This window comes from Euphorbia lathyris, chromosome 2 (genome assembly GCF_963576675.1).
Source record: "Euphorbia lathyris chromosome 2, ddEupLath1.1, whole genome shotgun sequence".
Classification (NCBI taxonomy): Eukaryota; Viridiplantae; Streptophyta; class Magnoliopsida; order Malpighiales; family Euphorbiaceae; genus Euphorbia; species Euphorbia lathyris.
This window is the reverse complement of record NC_088911.1, coordinates 91,939,430-91,963,719: the sequence shown is the minus strand read 5'-3', so window position 1 is coordinate 91,963,719 and position 24,290 is coordinate 91,939,430. Positions and strand designations below refer to the sequence as shown.

The 24,290-nt window shown below is 35.1% G+C and overlaps 1 pseudogene; it reads right to left on the bottom strand.

Annotated features, from left to right (window-relative positions):
- Positions 1–3,410: 3,410 nt before the first annotated feature.
- Positions 3,411–7,850, bottom strand: LOC136218954 (G-type lectin S-receptor-like serine/threonine-protein kinase At4g27290; annotated as a pseudogene).
- Between the last annotated feature and the right edge of the window lie 16,440 nt (positions 7,851–24,290).

The window sequence follows — 24,290 nt, the reverse complement described above, 5'->3', positions numbered from 1 at the left end:
ACAGTATAGTGAAGGGCACATCATGGTAATTTCCTAGAATTCATACTGTCTTGCAAGTATTTGACTAAATACTCGGATTAAAGAACAAGATAACGTATTTTGTCAAACTATGTCCCAGTTTAATGATTTTCAAAAACTATAATTCAAACTAGTGTGTTTAACTTTATTATAAAAATATATTTTTCACATATTATAAATGCCCTGTAAAGAAAAACACATTTTGGGGACAGAAAAGTATATTTATATATGATTCATACTGTCTTGCAATTATTTGACCAAGTACTCTTATCTGACCAAGTAGTTGTCTACTATAGATAAGCATTCAAATTCGACAACTTTTCTTGTTTTTTTTTTTTTTTTTTTTTTTTTTTTTTTATAATATCTTTCATGTAATTTCAAATATCAAAATTTAAAATAAATGCTTACATGGCCTAGAAGGTTAAGCTCATGGTAACCCTTGAAATGAAAAGTTTCTTTCTTCCTTTCCACTCACTCTCCAGTCTCCAAAACCAACCCTGCATAACTGAAAACATCAAATTTTTTGCTGAGAACGCTCCATCCTTTGCATACTCTGGTTATATGAGTCTACAACACCATCAATAACATGGAGATGCATGTGCCAGTCTAGGAATTTGCTTCTTGCTTGATCTAATTAACAGATAACCTTGATTAAATCAAAATAATTAAGCTGGTTTAGGTCCAAACCAAAAAATTAAAAAAGGACCAAGCTTCTGTTAGGAATGGATTCGTAGATTAACAGTCTCTCGTCCTCATGAATGCAACAAAGCAGAAGCTTTATGAGATTCCAATGCTGTAGTTTAGCAATTAATGTAACTTCATATTTTAAGTCTTTCAACCCTTGCCCTGAAATTTTAGAAAGCATCTTCACTGCTATTGTTTCCTTACCTATAGATCATCAATCTAACTTTATGCAGTTTTTAAGTGAATATAAAATTGTTCCAGACAAAGAAATATACAATTGTTTCTGTTTCAGATGATAAATGGTAAGGAATTATTGCAAGTAAATACTAAATGCCTTTAGCAAACTTGAACTTATTTGGGTTATGCAGTTCTCTTCAAACCAAGTTCTGCTTTCTATTTTTTCCCTTTAGCAAAGTTGAACTTATTTGGGTTATGCAGTTCTTTAAATGGAAGTGAAGAAGGCCAGAGCTGAATTATTTAAGATTTATTTTGCCCTATCACATGTCAGAGGAATGATCACAATAGTCCCTAAGAATATTGCCTTCCACAGCAGTGAAACCAAGAGAAGAAAGCATAGCAGGGAAGCAGTTGTAAGTTCCAGCAATAAACACAACCACAGCAGTTGGTTTAAATATCACTTGGCCATTGAGGAAAAAAAAGACTGATTTCATTTGAGCATGATTTTATCTCTACAAATTCACTTCCAGCAGTCACCCAATGGCCATTTTTTTCCTTTTTCTTTTTCAATATTATGTATTTTGCTTTTGTCTTCAATTTTTACCAAATTTATAATGGAAATATCAATGAAATGCCATTACCAGTTTGTTGGTAAACTGCTCGACAATTCCTTTTTATTCTTCAAATTGGGACTTACTTGGTTAGAGGGAAAAGTTGAAAGAATAATTGGCTCAAGAACTTGAATTCAAGGATCCATGAACAGTAAATAATTTCTGGGTATAAAAGAGGGGACTTCCTTTATCATGAGAAGTATGTGCTGTCTAGTAAGACAGCTGATACACCACAGATTAAGAGAAAGAGACATTATAAGGAAAGAAATAAGAAAAAGATCATTTACCACGTTAAGCATTTTCCAAAGAACATTACTGCTAAGTTACTTGATAAAAGGAGTTTCATGAGAAAGTAACTTTCTATTTATTAGACATTCTACCAACTTGTGCTGCAATTTCTACTTGAAATTAAAAATAAACCATCCAATTTATTACTCCAGTTAGATTTTCCATCAGGCAAATGCTAAGTAGCAATTATTTAAGGTACAAGAAAAGTATACCTCAGTCGCGAATCCATTCCTATACCAGCCTACCAAGTACTTGTATACCAGTACAAGTTGAGAAAGTAACTTTGTATTTATTAGACATTGTATCAAGCATTTTAGCTGATTAAAATAAGCATGCAGTGTAAAAGAAACTTCACTTCGGAACTTAATTTAATAGATAAAAGCATACTTAATATGAGAAGCACAAGAATTCCAGTCAAGGATAAGTTGTTAAAACTCTGGTTTTCCAGCAAGGTATGGCCATATTAATTAGCTATCTGCCACAAGACCCAAAATACACAAATTGATATTTTCAATAGTAAGCTCACTTCGCCTACAAGATAATATAACCACTGACCAACAACAGATGAAAGCTTAAGCACTCGTTTCATAAACCTCATGTCAGCAGCAATTAGTCATCAGCAAGACAAAATTTCAAGTCTCCGAGCTATTCTTTCAATTTCATATGAAGTAAAAGAGCTGAGAATCCAAAATAAGTTGTTTAAAGCAAAAGAACACAAACACTCACAGTTATTTATGTCTGAAACAAAAGCTCCTCATTCGCCAATATTTGATGCAAATGCGTATATCTAACTAGTTCTTCAACTGGCCCATGTACTTTGATTTGGGCTATTTAGATGTATATGAAGGTGGATAAAAAGTAATAATAGTAACCTTTACTACATGCTTCAATTCATGATTATGTTATCTAACTCTTCTTATATAGATCTTTACCACTGCAAAATCTTTTGTATCTGTTACTTTACTTGTATATTGCAATCAACAGTCTGTGATTTCATTACTGATTTCTTGATCTTAGCTTTCATTCTCAGTCTCTCATAGCAATTTGAAACTCCATTGCTGCTCTCATCTTTAGAAATTTCAAATTGCTTTATTCATGTTCCTCCATTTTTATTGCTGCTGCTGCATCATCTGACACTTTTATCCAACTGTTATATAGAAAATTGCTGCAACTTTTCTCTATGCTTCCCCTTACAAATCTGTTTTATTTGACTTTTTTGCAGCTAACTTCATGCACTATAAATTGCTGTACATAAAAGTTATCAAAACCAGTTCTATGTGGCCTTTTAACTGTCTGCTATGCTCTCAAAAAGTACAATAGTAGTTATCTACTACATTCTTCAATTCATCGTTCTGTTATTTAACTCTTACTTTTTAATTCTTTCAAGTTTCACCCCACATTCAATTTCAATCCATCAACTAAACGAACAAAGACATGTTTACATATATTAAGCTGAAATTAAGAGTTTATGAACTAAAGCAGATTAAAATTCTCTACAATAGCTATTGTCATCCTTAAATTATTCTCTGCATCAGTTCAACCAAAGGAAGAACAATACTGTTGATAAAGCTAACAGAGACATACAACAACTCTTTCATCATGTATGCATATCTTCCAAAATATGCGTGAGAGTCTAGTAAAACATGTGTTGCATTATTGTTACAAGATTGTTTAACCAAAAGTGTTTATATCAGTAAATATTTAGTCCACCAATCCAGAGCAATGATATAAAGCAACTTAACAAAGTTTGTGCAATTAGCAGTTCACCATTTGCCTTCTAAACTATAAAGTACCTCCATTGATATTGTCTAGCTTCTTGAATTTAATGGCACATAACAGCAGATTTTTTTTTTTCCCACTACTACTACCTGGGACCTATGGATGTTGTGGTTAGCTCAGTCCCTGACCATATTCGTCCCTTACTTGAGGAGGACTCATATTCAAATGGATTTCTTTCTGTATAAAAACCTGGTGGCTTAGGTTGAGGCAGCAAACCTTCACTCCTCAACATTAATACCACTGCTGACATGTCCGGCCGGTCTTCCGGTAATCTTTGCACGCATAACAGTCCCACTTGTATGCAACGTTGAACTTCGTTTGAACAACATGATTTTTTTACACAATTATCAACTATTTCTAATTCCTTCTCTTCCATCCATAATCTCCATACCTGCACCATTTTAACATCATTTCTCAACTCAGAATTCACATAAATGAAAAGTAACAAACATGTCTCGATGTCATGTGTTTGCATTGTCTTATCAGAAGCATATAAGAAAATTCTATTCTGTATATGAAAGAGATGAACACTTACATGTCCAAGAAGGTTATGACCATGATCTGAATGGAAAAATCCTCGGTTTCTCTGTCCGCTAACTATTTCTAGTACTAAAACACCAAAACTGAAAACATCTGATTTAACTGAGAAGTGGCCATCCACTGCATACTCAGGTGCCATGTAGCCACTGCAGTATACAATTAAAACGAATTGCAAAATATTAGAAATTATTTAAAATTTAAACCACATCTAAAAATGTAGTTATTCTTTAATTCCATTGACAGCAATTTAAAAGAGAGATTACAATCATACACAATGTTTATCCGTAGACTAGAATGCCTCACATAGTCTGAACATCAACCAAAGAGAATAAAGTTCACCAAGTAGATAAAATCTTCCAGTTCAACCAAGGAATCTGATAGCCACTTTGCTTTTCTGCAACATAACTTTCTGACGTAAATCCTACGTACTGTGTGTGATTTTGTGTACTAATGCATGTGTGGATAAAAAAAAAATTTGAGATACTCGAGTCGAAAAGTTTTCGTTGTCCTGAATATATCCGGTTAGAGACATCGAAGTAATTTTAACTCCTATATATGACCCAAAAATGTGCAAGATTGATACAAAAGGAGACTGAAGTTACCAATTATTAGCACACTTACTATGTCCCAACCACTCTTTTTGTATTTCCTGCAGTTTGATCTTTTGCGAATATTCTAGCCAGGCCGAAATCTGATATTTTTGGCTTCATGTCAGTGTCTAGTAAAACATTGCTGCCCTTCAAATCTCTATGGATAATTCGTAACCTCGAGTCTTGATGAAGATAAAGAAGGCCCTTTGCAATTCCACTAATGATATGGAAGCGCATATCCCAGTCTAAGAATTTGCTCTTTGTTTCGTCTATTAATAGTTAAACAAAGTTAGTCCACTCAATAATTCGAATTACAAACTAAACGAATTCGGGAATTAGCCATATTAAAATCAAAGACTGACCAAAAATAAAGGAGTCCAAGCTTTTGTTAGGTAAGTACTCGTAAATTAACAGTTTTTCATCTCCTTGTATGCAGCAGCCGAGAAGTTTAACCAAATTTCTATGTTGAAGCTTCGCAATCATTACAACTTCGTTTCTGAATTCATTTTGTCCTTGTCTAGAAGTTTCTGAAAGCCTTTTCACTGCAATTTCTTGTCCATCCAAGAGTGTACCCTGGAAATCATTCATTAGAATTTCACCACAGCTAGCTATTTAAGAAAATAATATACCTTAATTTATGCAGAAGGCTCATTTGTTACCTTGTATACTGGTCCAAAACCACCTTCTCCTAGTTTATTGTGGAAGGAAAAGTTATCAGTAGCACTTTTTATAGTTGCTAAACTAAAGGAACGTAACTCAATCTCTTCCTCTACACCATCATCACCATAACCTTCTGTTTTTTGATGCAATTCTGGAATGATATAAATCATGTTTTGGTAAGGGATTGCATAGATAAAAGTAGAGAACCTAATCCAAGAAATTATTTACCTTGCGGAAAACATTTCCGCCGTCGTAAGTGCAAGAACAATCCCAAAGCTAGAATTCCCATTGCTAAAATAAGACAGCCGATGATAACTGCAACTTTTTCCTTTTTGTTTAATTTTCGTTTTTCTGGAATAACAAAAGTAATGTTAGAAAATATGGCATGAATTATTTTACATGCTAAAGATAGCATCCTAGAGAAACATAAAGGCAAAGTACCTATTTCTGAAGCAGCCATCCTTATATACAAGTCTTGACCTGGTTCCGCAAATACCCTCATGTCAATCAGATTATCAAACCAAAGCAAACAACCTGATCCTCTAACATCTGAATTTGAATATGCCACACAAGAACAATTTTTTAGGCACAACTTCTCACATTCCTTTAGACTTGTGCTTTTTATCAACCTAGGAAGAAGATGTATCAGGTAATTGTAAATTTGAATGCTTCAAAAATCCATCTCCACTGTGGCAATTCAATTGAGCCCTTCGGACACATCCATCTGACCAATCTGATGCCCTCCACTCAGTTGGCGATTTTGGCACGAACCCTTCCAAGCATTCACACACTGGATAGCTATTAATATTGCAAATAGCATATGGACCACATAATCCATAAGTGTCACATTGATCTGTTGGCACAGTAAAGAATAGCAACCAACTCTGTGTTTTCTCGATCCAAATATGTCGTTCTAGCATACCTTTTTCGCTGATTATTAACCTCGAAACAACTGAACTATTTTTTAGCTCATAAGAATAGTATATTTCATGCAGATTGGACACGAATTTATATTCAAATATCATATTTGGTTTCAGTTGAGGGCTCCTTGCAAAATGGATTCCATTCCACGGCCCAATTCGACATTCTATTGCATCTCCTTTCATGATAAAAATCTGTGGAAATCCTCGAAGATCAATGAAGCATGAATAATCACCCTTACTTGGATCATCTTTGGTCTTCCATGATGATAGAATTCTATTTAGACCTGTATCAAGGTCCCATCCAAGTTTCATGCCTGGTAATAAGGTATCATACGGAAAATCAAAACTCTGCCATACAATATTCTCAGAGTTGATATTGTTACCGTCTTTGACAACAAAGTTTCCTGAATCCAAGAGTTGTGCAACTGGATTATGCACAATTCTTGGTTTATTAGATGACCAAACAATACTCTTTGTGCTGTTCTGAAGGATAATAACTCCTTGGTGATTGACTTGTACAACTCCTAATCTGTTATCAAATGGAGCATCTCTGTTGGCTATCCACACAACTGTTTTAACTGGTAGTTTCTTGTACCAAATACCTAAGTACCTACTACTTGAATTATTTGGGCTGAAAAATCCAAGTTCAAAGCTCTCATCTGCTGAAATCAATGTCTCACCATCTTTCATGGATTCACCAGTGATTAAAATATCTTTTGCAATGGATACTCTTGACATAGACAATAAGAAAAAACAGAGGAACACAGTGAAATTCATCATCAGGTTGTAGAAAATTGCGCCAAACATGATAAAGGTGCGTATACAGTAGAGTAGTTATCAAGTACCAAAGTTATATTGTTATCTATGTTCTATAAAGAGCTTGCAATGTTAACTTAAATTCGGTACATAACAACAAAAACTAATATATTTTATTATACATAGAAATTTATATATAATGTACAAAGAGCAAGAATACAAAATTGCTGCATGTCAGGAATTACTATAACAAATTAACTGTATAAAAAGTAGCACATATTTTTACTGAATTACTTCCATAAAAAAATATTTATATTATAATAAATAAGAGAAATGAGCAGTAATCCTCTCGGGAATATGTTCATTGCAAACAGCAATACAAAACTCTCAAGCAATACAACAAACAGTTGATAGGCATTATGGTATAAATAACATGCACAATAAACATATTAGTATCTGAAAAACATAACAATCCAGCCCTTATGACTGCCTCATAAATTAGCATTGGAAAAACAGATTGCATTATAAATCAGTATCTGATAAACAGCACAATCCTGCAGTTTCTTTTGTCTCATTACCGCAAACAAAAGATGTTACTAATCAACCAAACCAATTAAGGAAATTTGATACGTATCTGCTTAATAATGATCTGTCAGAATCTCTTTAGCGAATGGGAGCATGCGGGTCCTTTGGCTGGCTGTGACATGATCACATACGATTTATTCATTGGAATGAAAATCGTCCCGTAACAAGAGAAATGATCACTAATATAAAAGTGTAAATTACACTCATGGCACTCAAATTTGTATTTATTTTCATATGCTCCTTTAAATTACACTCATGACACTCGCATTTGTATTCATTTTCACACACTCCTTCAAATCCGGATACCCGAACTTTGCACTTTACAAACATAATGGTTATTTTTAATGTAGATGACATCTCCAATAGCATGCAACCTTCTATTGTAGATATATAGAAATAATATTCTAACAAATTTTAATTCTTGATTTTTTTTTTCAAGATCATTATGTGCATTTTTGAAGGGTTAAGGTGCAAAAACACCCTTAACGTTTTGGGTCAGGAGCAATTTTATCCGTAATGTCTAAAATTGTGCAATTTTACTCCTAACATTGGTAACCCATAGCAATTTTACTCCTAACGTTGATAATTTGGGTCAATTTCAGACAATATTATAAAACACAGATATTTTTGTTCCTTATTCCGCACCAATTACATATCAATTTGCTATAAAAAAAAGATTTCATGTTTTTTTATAATTTAATGATAGAATTGGAGATTAAACAGTATATATATATATACTTTTTTTTCACATCCAAACATATGTTTTGTGATTTGTTACTGATAAAATGACGCATGTGTGAAGTGTAGATGACAAGATTTATGACCGAGAAGACAGTTTGATGAATTATTTCTCAAATTGACTCAATCAATATTAGGGGTAAAATTACTTTTGGCTTCCAATGTTAGAGGTAAAATTGCATAATTTTAGACGTTAGGGGTAAAATTGCTCCTAACCCAAAACGTTAGAGGTATTTTACACCTTAACCCTTTTTTTGATTAATGGGAAAACTAGTTATTTAGAGTGAAAAAATTTCTAAAATAGTGATTTGCAAAAGGCATTATATTAGTATATTGTAAAATTCAGGGATTATAATGTTTAATTTTGAATTTCAAGAGTCATAATCAAAGTAAATACAAAACTGAGGGACCATAGGTGTAATTTATCCAAAGCAAAAAGTTCAAATTAATTTTTTCCCGAATACTTCACCTGTACTTTTTTGTGATTCAATCTAATCATCCATATAAAAAAATATCAACATGAATTGAGATGTAGGGGTTATTTGATTAAAAAAAAACTAAATGATGAAAAAATATGTATTTGTATTTTAAGTGTTCAATAAATATTGAAAATGTACCCAAAAAAAGTAAATATTGAAAATGTTAAAGGGATAAAGGTGTATTTTTTTTTTTTATAGAAATTTGGACGAGATAGAACTTGGGCGGGGTGAGTACTTGTGGTTCAAAAACTGACAAACCCGCAATATATTAATAAACGAAAAATGAGTGTTTGAACAAGAGAAAATGAAGGAGAACAAACAAAAAGAAGAGGGAGGAGAAAAGTTTAGGAAAGTCAAGAAAAACGCAAGTGAGAAATACTACAAATGTCATCATTGATAAACCTGTGGCAAAAAGCATGAGCTGAAGGCTGCCAATTGATCATTGAGGAAGAGACTCCAAATTTTGCCAGTGCATCAGCAACTCTATTTCCTTCCCTAAAGATGTGTGAAAAAATAATGTTCATCCTAGAGCAAATGCTGAGACAATGCAACCATTATTGACGAATACTCCAAGAAACATCCATGGAACGATGTCTAAGCAGATTAGCAACGTACATTGAGTCCGACTCAACCCAAAGCTGATGTCAATTTTTCTCCCAAGCAAGTTCAATTGCAAAAATAGCGGCTCTCAATTCAGCCATATAAGCAAAAGGAGGAGGGGTAGAAAAAGCAAAACAGCCTTTGAGAAATCCACGATAGTTGCGAAAAATATCTCCCGTTCCTGTCTCGCCTAGAATGCCAAAAGCAAAACCGTCCACATTGACTTTATTGGTATTTAAAAATAATTTTACTTATAATATCATAACAATTGTATCATAAAAGAATTTTAAAAATAATAGTCAAGATGAAACTCATTATCTATTTTAATTTTTTTTTTTTTTTTTTTGTGAAAATGCTCACTTGCATATCTAGACGTAGAAAAGTGATTGGATAAAAATACAATCAAACAAACATCATTACTAACAAAAAAAAAAAAAAAAATTATACTAACATCGAAAACCATAAGTACCTTTTTATCAATAAAAATCCTTAAAATATCAGGATCGTGAAATCACATGATTTAAAAAAAAAAATTATTATGTTTTGTTATATTTACAAATACGGAACTATTGATTTTAAAAATTTTACAAATAGAGATCTGATGTGCGTTTTATTAACAAAACATAATATTTTAAATTATATTCGTTAAGTTCCGATGAAAACCAATGATATTTTTATTAAAAAAAGTACATTTACATATCACAAAATGCCACCTCATATCGAATTATTATGTATAAAATAAATTTAAGCGTCAATTTAGTTCACAAACTGTTAAATTAGTAAAAAATGTGAAATATATCCACCACATAATTTATGGTTTCGATTTGTGAGGTTGTGTTTGGGGATTGTATTTTGTCGATATGTAAATATTTTATTTTTAAATATAAAATACTATTAGTTGTTATCAGAACTTAACAGTGTAATTTAAAATACGATATTTTATTAGTAAAATATACGACAAATCTCTATTTATAAACTTTTAAACTACAAATCTGTATTTATACATAGAGCATGTATTTGCAAATAGGATAGACAAATTTTTTTTTTCTTTTATCTGTTTTTTTTTTTATGAAAATGAGTACATCATTTCATTGATAAGAAAATTGCAAGTACAATAAGAAAAGTAAAAGTAAAACCTTACACAAGGCTATGCCTAATACATAATCTATATAGGTAAGAAAATGACTACAAAGAGCAAAACAAGCATTTACAGATACTAATAACACAAACAGATACATATACTTTTTGAAACTCCAAGTTCACAAAGAAGCATCTGGAATTCAATCTTCAACATTTAAACTCTTCCGAATTTTCGGATCGGAATCCTTTCTTTTGCAACCACATAGATGCAATGATCTACATATAAGATTTATCATTTCCGCTCTAACTAAATCAGAAAACGTTACAAATGAAAACATAATAAACAACAAATGCAATTCAAGCGAATTAAAAGATCCGGTAAAAATATGAAAACTAAAAACAAAGAAATTATAGAACAACGAAAAGAAGAAGAAAAAAACAGAACGTGCAAGGAGGAAAAAAGAATACAATCTTCATTTTTCCTCCTCACATAGAAAACTACAACTCAAAAAAGACGAATACTCAATTTTCAAAAAAAAATCGATTGATGAATTTGATGAAGAAATAAAACCGCGCTGTAAAAAAAGTACTTTTATCTGTTATTAGCTTACATTTTTTTTTCAGTAAAAATGGGGTGATGGTTTAGTGAAAGGCCGAACATCCCGACTAGGTCGGCACCCCCAGCCAAAGAACCCAAACCCGAACCCGAATATTATTAAAAAGTAAAAGAAGAGTATACAAAGGAATAAAGAAACAGAAAGAGGAGAACATAGCAAAACTAAATTCTAAATTGCTCAACCGAACTATAATCCTCATAAATGAAAGAATTACAAAACGATGGAGATGTATTCCACCAAACCAAATCAGGAATAGTCGCTCTGTTCTTCGCTAAGGCATCGGCAACTCGATTCCCTTCGCGATAAATTTGAGAGATGGCCACACGCATATGTTGAAGATGGAACAAGCAATCAAACCATTCAGCATGCACTTCCCAAGGCACCTTGTGAGTTTTAGATTTTAAAATATGAACCACAAAGCTCGAATCACATTCAATCCACATTGCAAAAATGGCAGCCCGAAGCTCGGCAATGTAAGCGAGCAAAGTCTGAACAGGAAACAAAAACGAACCTTGCGGGAAACCACGGGCTGTACGAAAAACACCACCAGCTCCAGCAACAACTAGATTGCCAAAAACAGATCCATCCGAATTAACTTTAATCCAACAAGGGGGAGGAGCTCGCCAAATGACGGAAATGGTCCTAGGAATGCCCGGACGTCTAGCGTCAACGGAGAGATGCTTCAGAACCGCATAGTCCTTTAAACAATTAGAAACCATTCCGCGGGAAAAGACATTTGCTTCCCGAATGAGAGCCCAAAGCTGGCGAAGACAGAGAAAAATGCTAGCAGTCTCGCCTTCAAAAACAGATAAATTTCTCATGTACCAGATTAGCCAAACAATGTTCATAATCGCCAAATTCCATAAAGCACGAAACTGCAAACTGAACTTAGCCTCGATAGCATATGTAATTAACTCTTTAAGAGTGCCATCCAATTTTATCTGAGTCTGAAAAATGGAGGCTATCGAGGTCCACAACGCTTTAGAAAAATGACAATGAACAAACAGGTGATCCAAATCCTCGTAGGCCAATAAACACAATGAGCGGTTAAGAAAATTTATTTTTCTCACTCTTATTTTGGAAAGTAATCCAAAAATAACAGTGGGGAGCAATTGATATAACCACAACCCACGTACTCCATTATCGACCTAGATAATTGTACCCACATTCAGCACGATCTTTTACCGATTGCTCACAGGTAACTTCCTCCCTTATTCCTATAAATAGGTTTAAGTCTGAAGAGGAAGGGGTTGTTTTTTAGAGAGAGAAAAGAATACTATATTTTACGGTATTTAACTTAAGCATCGGAGCGTTTGTGGGAAGACCGCTTCCCACACTGTAACAAGTTTAATCCTCAAGGAAGATCAACCTTCATCCATGGACGTTCAACCTTCATCCAGGGACGTTCAACCTCCATCAAGGAGGTTCAATCCTCAAGGAACGTCAGCAGTTATCATTCTAATTGGAAGGTCCGCCTTCCTTCAGGAGTTCATCGATTGATCTCCCATCTTACAAATTCATTATTTAGTTTAGGCTACAACAATTGGCGCCGTCTGTGGGAAAAGATCAAAAAGTCATCCATTCTACATCATCTACTTTTCGTAATAAAAAAAGATGCCTCCCAAGAGATCTCAAGTGCCACCTTCTCAAACATCCCATATTCCGGACGAGCACGATGCACATCCAACCAACGAAGAAGAACATGTTGAAAATGTTGAAGACCAACACGGGCCGTCAAGAACGAATCCACCCACCGTTCCCTTAGCAGACTATGAAGAGTTGAAGAATTTTTTTGAAGAAAACAATAATCAACTCCAAGAATTAATTCTTTTTGTCCAATAAGAGATGCGAGACAAAGAGTTTCGAAACAACGAAAAACGTCCTGAGGTCGAGTTACCACAGGATGAAATCTCAGAACCATGTGAAGGAGAAAAGTGTAAGGGAAACAACTTAAAGATCCATGAAGTTGTGGAAAGTTCTTGTAAAGAAAATTCAAAAGCACATGAGAAAGCCGAAGAAGAATCCATGTTCAATGCGAAAGAGATGGTAGACCTTAAGAGGATGATCGAGAAGGTGTTAGAACAAAAGAAGTTAGTTCTGAGAAATGACGAACAAACGGCAAGGAAAATTCCTTTTTTATAAGAGATCATGAATAAACCTCTCCCTCAAAAATTCAAGATGCCCCAACTCGCCACTTATTCCGGAAAGGGCGATCCTTATGATCATATGCAGAGTTATGAAGCAGTAATGCTACTACACCGATGGGAAGATTCCATAATGTGTCGAGCTTTCTCCCTCACTTTATCAGATCATTCTTGTGCTTGGTTCAATAGCTTAAAGGAAAACTCCATCTCCAACTTTGATTAATTGAGAAGAGAGTTTATAAAGGCATTCATCATCAACACCAGAAGGAAGAAGGATGCAATGTATCTCCTCACAATAAAGCAAAATGAAAGAGAAAGTTTGAAAGATTACAGAGAAAGGTTTCACGTTGCAACTCTGGAGATTCAGGATCTTCAAGCTGGAATGGCAGTTGCAGGAGTACTTCAGGGAACGAGATCGCGAGATCTCCAAAAATCCCTTTCTTATGATCAACCTTCAACCTTGGGAGATTTGTTCAGCCGGGCTGATAAGTTTATCCTTTCCAAAGATGTGATGAAGAACATAGAGGCGAGGGAAAATCAAGATAAGAAAAGAAAGGAGATAGACGAGGTTGGTGATGTAAAAAAGGGAAGTGGAAGAAGGAACGAAGCAAGACATGCTCCAAAGCTGAAATGTGAGAGTTTCACACCTTTACTCCAACCACGTTCTAATATCCTGGCAGCCATTGAAAGATTCGGCCTCCTTACATTCCCTCCTAAAGCTAATGGGACGATGGGCAGATTTACGGATACTTATTGTCGATTCCACAAAACTCATAGTCACTCAACTGATCGATGTAGGAAATTGATGAATGAAATAGCGTCATTGGTACAACAATGTAAGCTTGAAAATTTTGTCTATGCAGAAATGTGGAGAAGGGAAAAGCCACAAAACTCAAAAGAAGAAAGGTATATGGAAAACAGAGAAAGGGATGGTCGAACGTATGCCAAAGGAAAAGAAGATAAAAAAGATAAAGCCATAGCCCTTGATAACAAGCCGACATATCCAGCAATAAATGTTATCTCCGGAGGGGAAACTCTAGCTGGTGAATCCTCTTCATCAAGGAAGGCTTATGCTAAACAATCTTATGAAGTCAACAATGTGATGAAAGCCCAAGAAGAGAAGTCCATAAATTTTACCCCTACAGATCAAGGAAATGTAGTTATACCTCATGATGATGCATTGGTGATTTCTGCTACCATAATGAAGTTCCCAGTGGAAAGAATTCTCATTGACAGCGGGAGTCCGGTCAACCTCCTCTATTGGAATTGTTTCAAGAAGATGAATTTATCTTTGGATAGATTGAAGAAGGTGTCGGCTCCACTCTTTAGCTTCTCGGGGGAAGCCGTCCAAGTGGCAGGGTCTATCCAATTACCAATCACGCTAGGCGATGAGCCTTGTAATGTTACAAGGATGGTGAATTTTATGGTAGTAAAATCTGTATCTCTAGCCTACAATGTGATACTAGGAAGACCATTAATTATTGGCATGGGAGCCATGATATCACCGGGATACTTATTGATGAAGTTTCCTACACCAAATGGTATATGGCAAGTGAGAGGAGATCAAAAGAAAGCTCACAACTACTATGTTTCTTCTGTTAAAGGAAAACATGGTGCAAGTGCAGAGACGATGGCGATTTCTGAAGAATCTAACAATAAGCCAAAGATAAAGCCAGTTGAAGAAGTTGAAGCGATACCGCTGACAGAAGATGATCCAGAAAAAATAACATATATTGGAAGTAAAATGGCAGAAGAAGTGAAGGGTGAAGTAATCACATGCCTTAGGAGGAACATGGACGTGTCTGTTTGGGTTCCTACAGATATGCCCGGCATAAGCTTGAATGTAGCTTCCCACCACTTGAATGTTGATCCAAACATCAAGCCAATCAAGCAAAAGAAAAGAAGAATAGCTCCAGAAAGGCAAAAGGCTTTACAAGAAGAAGTTGACAAGTTGCTTGAGGCAAACTTTATTCGAGAAGTTTATTACCCAGATTGGCTTGCAAACATTGTGATGGTGAAAAAACCCAATGGAAATTGGAGAATGTGTATAGATTTCACCGATCTAAACAAGGCTTGCCCAAAATATTCATAAAATGGTGGATGAAACATCTGGATACGAATTATTAAGCTTCGTCGATGCGTACATGGGGTACCATCAAATAAAAATGAACCCCTCTGATGAAGAGAAGACTGCATTTATCATTAAGAAGGGCACATACTGCTACAGAGTTATGCCCTTTGGACTTAAAAACGCAGGAGCAACATATCAAAAGATGATAAATAAAGTTTTCAAGCCTTTATTGGGTAACACCATGGAAGCTTATGTCGACGATATGATCATTAAAAGCAACAAAGGAGAAGCGTATGCAGAGAAGCTCGACAAGGTGTTTGATGTATTGAGAACCCACAACATAAAGTTAAATCCTAGCAAGTGTACTTTCAGAGTACAATCAGGAAAATTTTTGGGTTATATGATAACTGAAAGGGGTATTGAAGCAAATCCAGAAAAAATCCAAGCCATCTTAGAGATGAAGCCTCCTACCTCCATTAAGGAAGTTCAGCGTTTGACAGGTAGATTAGCATCGTTGAATAGATTTTTATCTAAATCAGCTGAAAAAAGCCTACCTTTCTTCAAAACCTTGAGAGCCGGAAAAAATTTCCAGTGGACAGCGGAATGTGAAAAAGATTTTGAAGAACTAAAAGATTACTTGAATAAAATGCCACTATTGATAAGACCAGAGCCAGGTGAGATGTTGTTTGTATATTTGGGAGTAAGCAATGTGGCCTTGAGTGCAGTTATGTTGAAAAGAGAAGGAAAAATTGACAAGCCAATCTACTACGTCAGTAAGGTACTTCAAGGAGCAGAGCCTCGATACCCTTTTGCAGAGAAAGTCGCTCTTGCACTAGTGATGGCCTACAGGAAGTTAAGACCTTACTTTCAGGCTCATTCCATAGTGGTATTAACTGATCAGCCTCTAAGGCAAATATTGCAAAAACCTGAATGTTCTGGACGTCTTACGAAATGGGCAATTGAGTTAGGAGAATACGACATCAACTTTGAGCCTAGACAAGCAATTAAGGGACAAGCATTAGCCGATTTCATCATGTAATGTACTGGAGAAAGAAGAGTGGCAAGAGAGAATGAGCACACATGGAAATTATTCATTGATGGAGCATCAAGTTCAATAGGGAGTGGAGCAGGAATAGTATTGATATCTCTTGAACAAGAAACAATCGAATACTCCTTGCGTTTTGCTTTTCCAAGTTCAAATAACATTGCAGAATACGAAGCCCTATAGGAGGAATGAAGCTTGCCAAAGAATTATAAGTTCAAAAGATAACAGCTCACAGTGATTCACAGTTGGTGGTTCAGCAGTTCAATGGAGAGTATGAAGTGAAGGAACCTATCATGATTAAATACCTACGAAAGGTCAAATCTTTATCTCAAGGGTTTGAAGATTTCCAATTGCTACATATCAATAGGTCTTCTAATAGCCATACAGACGCTTTATCAAAGCTTGCATCGTCAATGGAAACGAAAGGAAGAATGGTGCATCTGGAGGAACTTAAATGGCCGAGCATAAAGGAAAAAATTGTAGCATGTACTGAAGAAATACAGGATTGGAGAACACCATTTGTAAAATTCCTGAAGACATGGGAGCTTCCAATTGAAGCTACAGAAGTAAAGAAATTGAAGATAACAGCAGCACGTTTCACTTTGATAGATGATGTCCTGTATAAGAAGGGTTTCTCAATGCCACTTTTGAAGTGTCTGGGTCCATAAAAGGCAGATTACGCTCTAACCGAAATACATGAAGGGATATGTGGACAACCTTTGGGAGCAAGCGCCTTAGCAAGTAAAGTGTTGCGTAGTGGATTCTTCTGGCCTACCTTGAGGGATGATGCTTTGAAGAAGGTTAAAGCATGTGATAAATGTCAAAGATTCGCAACCATTCAAAGTGCTCCAGCCTCACTTTTGAGAACCTCAATTGAACCAACTCCATTTGCAAAATGGGGATTAGATTTGTTGGGACCTTTTCCCCTGGCAACCGGAGGAAGGAAATTCCTGATAGTAGCAACAGATTATTTCACAAAATGGATTGAAGCAGAACCTTTAGCTACCATCACTGCAAAGAAGATAGAAACCGTGGTATGGAAAGATATCATATGCAGGTTTGGACTACCAAGAGTGATAATTATAGATAGAGGAAAGCAGTTCGATTGTGATTCGTTCAAAGGTTTTTGTGAAAGGCTTCATATCCAACTCAGCTTTGCTTCAATAACATACCCACAAGCCAATGGGCAAGTAGAAAGAAGCAATCAAACAATCCTAGAATGCTTGAAAATGCGCCTAGACAAGGCAAAAGGAGCATGGGCAGATGAGCTTCTGTCAATCCTCTGGGCATATAGAACCACCAAGAGAATCCCAACTAGAGAAACCTCGTTCAGTCTAGCTTATGGAATGGAGGCATTAATCCATGTTGAGATTGGAGCCATTTCACCGAGAATGGTTGATTTCGATGAGGAATCAAATTCTGATGCACTACAAGATAACTTAGATCTGTTAGATGAACATAGAGATCAAGCGTGCATACGATTAGCAGCATATCAACAAAGAGTATCCCGTTACTACAACTCAAGGGTGAAGGAAAGAGTATTAATGGAAGGAGATCTTGTTCTGAGAAAGACTGCTATAACCAAGGCACATTTGGAAGAAGGGAAGCTTCGTCCAAATTGGGAAGGACCATACCGGATAAGAAGGTTAGTTGGACCTAGAACTTGCTTACTTGAAACGATAGAAGGAAAGAAGATTCATAAGACGTGGAATACAAATCACTTGAAGCTCTACTTCCAGAGCAATTGTATTAACACTTATTATGAATAAAGAGACTCAAACCGTAACTACGGTCCCGTGGTTTTTCTCCAAAATTGGGGTTTCCACGTAAATATTGTGTGTTCATGTTTATGATTTGTTTATTTACTTTATTTATGCTACAAACTCCTAATTTCTTATATAATGTGGAGGAAAAGCTAACAATCTTTAAAGATTATCATCCTAGATTATCATCTAATAAGCCTTATATGATCTCTTGGGAGCCAACATTTTTCCGACATATGTGAAGGCAAATGGCAAAATGAAAAAGCCCATCTTCTTCGAGGGAAGACACGCTCTTTACCATCAAGGCTGTTAAGACACGTGGTGTAGAAAAAAGCTAAACGCTTTCACCATGGTGCACGCAGTTATCAAGGCTGTTAAGACACGTGGTGTAGAAAAAAGCTAAACGCTTTCACCATAGTGCATGCAGTTATCAAGGTTGTTAAGACACGTGGTGCAGAAAAAAGCTAAAAGCTTTCACCATGGTGCACGTAGTTATCCAGGCTGTTAAGACACGTAGTATAGAAAAAAGCTAAACACTTTCACCATGGTGCACGCAGTTATCAAGGCTGTTAAGACACATGGTGTAGAAAAAAGCTAAACGCTTTCACCATAGTGCACGCAGTTATCAAGGCTGTTAAGACACATGGTGTAGAAAAAAGCTAAAAGCTTTCACCATGGTGCACGCAGTTATTTCAATCAAAGCTATTAAGACACATGGTGTGGCAAAAAGCTAATGCTTTCACCGAGGTGAATGCAGTTATTTCTATTAAAGCAGTATCAATAAAGTTCATCAAAATCACATTCAATTCAGATTGAATTTCAAGTGATTGGGGAGCAGGAAAGCTTAAATACATATAACTCAAAAAAGGTTCCTCAAAAGGTTTCCAAAATAAAAGGGAAAGGGAAATCTATCTCTAAGGAACAGGGGTAGCAGAGGCATCATCGTCATCATCAAGATCCTCCTCATCCAAGTTCTGCAAAACAGCTATTTTTTCATCTCCTGTAATCACATTCTTCCCATGAAAGGTCCAAGGCCCACTAAGATTCTCCAAATCATCATAGAGGCCTTTATTAAAAAAGGCAGCGATATACTCTTTATCGGGATCGAAACTTTGCCATGGACGGGAGTCAGAAACTGACACGGTTCGAGAACACTAACTCGGGATACACACAACCATGTTCTTCCTTAAGAATTTGGTGAGCCAGATAAAAGCCTGTCTTGCTAAATGAGACCCCTACAGCACATTTCCTTTGGTAGCAATCAAAAGATTCTCTATATGATTGAACGCTGGTAGGGTGGATCGATTTAAGTTCTCCTGTTGGCTTGTGAACTGTCTCACGCTCAACATTCAACTCGTTTTGGAGTAAAGTAACATCATTAAGAAGCTTGCAAGTCTTCTTTCCCAACTTCTTATTATCGTCAACCATGGCTGAATATTTGGAAGCATCCTCTTTGAAGTGGTCACACTCGGACTATAGCTTTTTGTTATGGTCTCGAAGATCTCTAATGGTTTGTTCCATTTTTTCTTGATGAGTAAGATAATTCTCTAGCTTGTGGTTCCGCTTTTGAAGATCTTTGATGGTCTGATCCATTTTCTCATTACGAGCAAGACAGTCGTCGAGTTTTTTCTTCCATGATCTCGCGAACCCAAAAGCAAGAGAAGCACGTTGAGCTCCCTGCAATAATAAGGATAGGTAAAGAGACATGTTTCTGATTTCAAATTTCTGATTAAGAAAGGAAAAAATGTATACGCCTATTACCTCAACGATCCGGCGCTCGGCTAAATCCATGTTTTGTTGGATATCTTTAAAGTAAGTTTCTTCGTCTCGAGGTAGAATTGAAGAATACATTAATCTCGAGGCTACCCCAGGAAGAAAAACAGAATCTATATCAAGCAACACAGGATACACTCTGAAATCATCATCGTTTAAAGAACGAGACATGGTAGGTTCATCTTGATATAACTTCCAGAAGGATTTAGGTCTATCTAGCAAGAGGAAGGAAGGACAAAGATCATTTAGGGACTATGATCGAAGTATCCTCCTCGAAATGCGAGGGGTCTTGGGATGCGAGAGATCTAGACCACCCCTGTCAGCGTGGAAGGTATTGCGCGTAAATTGGGAATATCTTTCTCAACTCCACTCTCAAAAGCAGGTTGGGGATCTCCCATCTTCGATGAGTCAGCTTCGATCTCCTTACAAGGATCTATATCGGCAGGCGCATCAACAGATTTAACCTTTTTAGAAGTTTCATCTCTTGAATTTACTGAATCTTGAGCATCTCCTCTACTACGTTTTTTATTGCCCGTCTTCAGGGAAATGAGTGCAAATTTTCCGGCCGTGGAAGTCATACTTGTAGAAGAGCAAAAAAAGCGTTAAAGTTAGCAAAGGAACTTTATCTTTAAACATAACCTGCTCAAATCATTCACCAGGCTCAGGTATAAATTGTGGAGAGTCTTTCGACAATTCAGACGTCAAAGGAACATTAAATTGTTGCTCAACCAAGGATGTGCTATCGACGAAATCAGATGCAGATGTCATGTTCGTAAAGCCAGGGGCCATATTTATCTTTTCCGATGAACAGCAAAAACTCGAAGCCTTGCCTTTCTTCGCAGGTGTCAAGGATGGAATAATCAGGCCAAGCCTTATCCAGTAAAAATGCAGTAACGGAAGGAAAACCGATTTTTTCTATCTCATCGGGAAAGAACCTAATTTTTCTTTATTACTATTTCTAATTTCGTTTTTACTTCTCGTACGAAATTGATAATCCTGACATGAAGATTTGGCTACCATTTTTGAAAATCATTTCTCGAGCGGTTAAGAAAATTTATTTTTCTCACTCTTATTTAGGAAAGTAATCCGAAAATAACAGTGGGGAGCAATTGATATAACCACAACCCACGTACTCCATTATTGACCTAGATAATTGTACCCACGTTCAGCACGATCTTTTACTGATAGCTCACAGGTAACTTCCTCCCTTATTCCTATAAATAGGTTTAAGTCTGAAGAGGAAGGGATTGGTTTTTAGAGAGAGAAAAGAATACTATATTTTACGGCATCTAACTTAAGCATCAGAGCGTTTGTGGGAAGACCGATTCCCACACTGTAACAGGTTTAATCCTCAAGGAAGATCAACCTTCATCCAGGGACGTTCAACCTTCATCAAGGAGGTTCAATCCTCAAGAAACGTCGGCCGTCATCATTCTGATTGGAAGGTCCGCCTTCCTTCAGGAGTTCATTGATTGATCTTCCATCTTACAAATTTATTGTTTAGTTTAGGCTACAACAAAGATAATTTAATTTAAAATCGATAAATTTAAAAACAAAACATCGCTAAAATTTAAAAACAAAAAAAATTAATTTGGAAGGTTAATAAATTCATTATTCCATTCCAATCAATTCAAGAACGAGAGAAAGAACAAATTACCTACTCCGCTATCTCGATTGAAAAGATTTCAAATTATTTAACTTAGGGATTTAAAATTCGAATTCTAATATATATTCTCTGTTTAAATATATATAATAGAAAGAAAAAAAAGAATGAAAATCATTTAAAGATGTTAGGTACTAGGAGAATATCAAAGAGCAAGTTTAATAACTCATTTTTAGGGTCCGTTTGGCTATTTGTTGTTTGATGTTCATGTTTGCTGTTTGCCTTTGGAAAATTATGTTTTTCAAAAAAAAGCAGAGATTCTCTTGTTCTTGTAAAAAACTACTTTTCAACCGTAAAAGACAAACATGAGGTGTCTAATGAAACACCTAAAACTTGTCTTTTAAAGTGAAAAGGCAAGCAGAAGGTGAAAAATATATAAACAAGCACCCCCTTAATCACTTAAATTAAAATATTAAATATTTATTTAATTTAAGTGTGTTTGATAAGAGTTATTTTTCCACCACTTAAATTAGTAAATTAAATTAAAAGTCACTTATTTTGATAAGTTAAAATATTTAACTTAACATTTTAAGTTAAAAAATAACAACTAATATTTTTTATAACAACTACATACATCGTTTAATATTTTCATCACTTCAAATTTAATAATCTTTTTTTCAGAACTTAATTTTTAGTTTTATCAAACATCACCTAGGGACATGACAGGGGCTGGGATGCATTCCCTATTTGGCCCCCAATATTTTCGAAGACGGTTTCAAAAAATCTTCAAAAAAAAAAGTTTAGGGATTTTTTTTGTTTCCACACCCGCTCCAAACAGATGCCCACGGGTGGATGGATGAGAATCCTCATCCCTCAAAACAAATTAAAATTTTTAATTAGTGAACAATTTCATCAAACATCAAATTAAAAATTTATGTCACTTTTTTGTTTTATGTATTATTAAGAAATTATGTCCCATTTTTTTTTTGTTCTCTGTATTTTGTAGTTTGAGTTGTAATGGAGGCATTTGTTTACAATAGAGCTATATACATTATATACATGGCTGTCTTAAAGTCAAATATATTCCATTGGAACTTAATTATCATAAAATCAAATACTCTAAGTGTTTGGTTCATCATTTTTTACTTCATGTTTGCCTTTTCATTTTAAAATGAGTTTGGTTAGACGCATCATGTTTATCTTTTGTAATTGAAAAATAGTTTTTGTATAAAAGCATGAAATCTTTGCTTTTAGAAAAGTAATCTTTTCAAACAACAAACAGCATGTAAATTAAACAGACTCTTAATTGCATATAATCAATTACTTTCTATTTAAGCATCGACATACATGTCAATTATTTTATGGTCTGCTTGGATGAAGATTTCATAAAGTTCATTAAAGGGGAGAAGGGGAGGTTATTTAGTGAATCCCACCAATTTGATGGAAATGAAATTAGAGTTATTTCAAGGTTTTCTAACATTCATTTAACTATCATTTAACCCTCACTTCCATTTATACTCCTTTCCAAACAAGATTATGAAAATAACCTCCCTTTAATTGATGATTTTATTTGAAGAACTTGTGCATTTTACCCAAACTACATACATGTTACTATTTACTACTATAGCAAACTTCCATAATTGGCAAATTGAGCTTCTTGTTGTGAGGAACTCTTGCACAAATTATGCCTCTGTTGATACTTTTTCCACTTTTTTGCCATTTGATCATGTTATTAAAATATAACTTTGAAGATTTTTCGGTGATCCTACGGGGAATTTTCGGAGATCCTGAAGGATTTTTTCGGAGACGGGGAGGGGATCCCCACAGTTCGAGGGTAGTAATCCCATCCCCACCAAATTTAGCATTTGGGGGTAAAATTTCAACCGTTCCCATCCCTGCCCTTAAAACATTCGGTGATTCCTTGCCCCTATCGGTTTGAATCCCACGGTTTTTGGGGAATCTCTGCCGCATTGCCACGCCTAAGCAAATCCCTATTTAGCTAGATCATGATTAGCTGAATTCCGACTTGAAAACAAATTGAATCTCAACAAAACAAATTATTCTTAATTGGACAGATACTGACAATTTATGGGCCCTAAATGAAATAATAGATAAAAACCCTTTTAATAAAAACATTGTATCTAAAAAAATTGAAAATATATTTCAATACATGAGAAATAAAAAAGTATTTCATTAGTAATTTTATGGTACGTATTATTACATTCAAAAAGATGCTTCATAAATTTTTTAAAATTAACTTTCAACCAATATTTAAAAAATGAACGGGATATTTTTAAATCTAAAATATAATTTATTTAGATCTCTTAAAACCTAAATAATATTAATATAAGTATTATATATATATATATAATTAAAAAAATTTGGGTCTCCTCCAACTCGAGGCACTCTTGACCTGGGCTAGTACAAGCTCTCATTACCAACCAAATAAGTTGGATAATAAAATCTAGACTTAATATATCACCAGCTCTTTGAACTTATCCATAATAGTATATTGGCTCCCTAAACTTTGCAAGTGTCTTACCGGCTCCTTGAACTTGATTATTTTGTATCACCAACTCCCTCAATTTGTCCATAAAAGTATATTAGCTCCTTGAATTTTATAAGTGTCTCATTAACTCCATAAACTTGCTTATTCCGTAACACCTAACTACAAAAATATATTAAACCTAAATTCTAAAAATACATCTTCATCAATTCGAGATGAATTTTTTTTTCTCTTCTCACACCTTTCAACTTATTATAAGA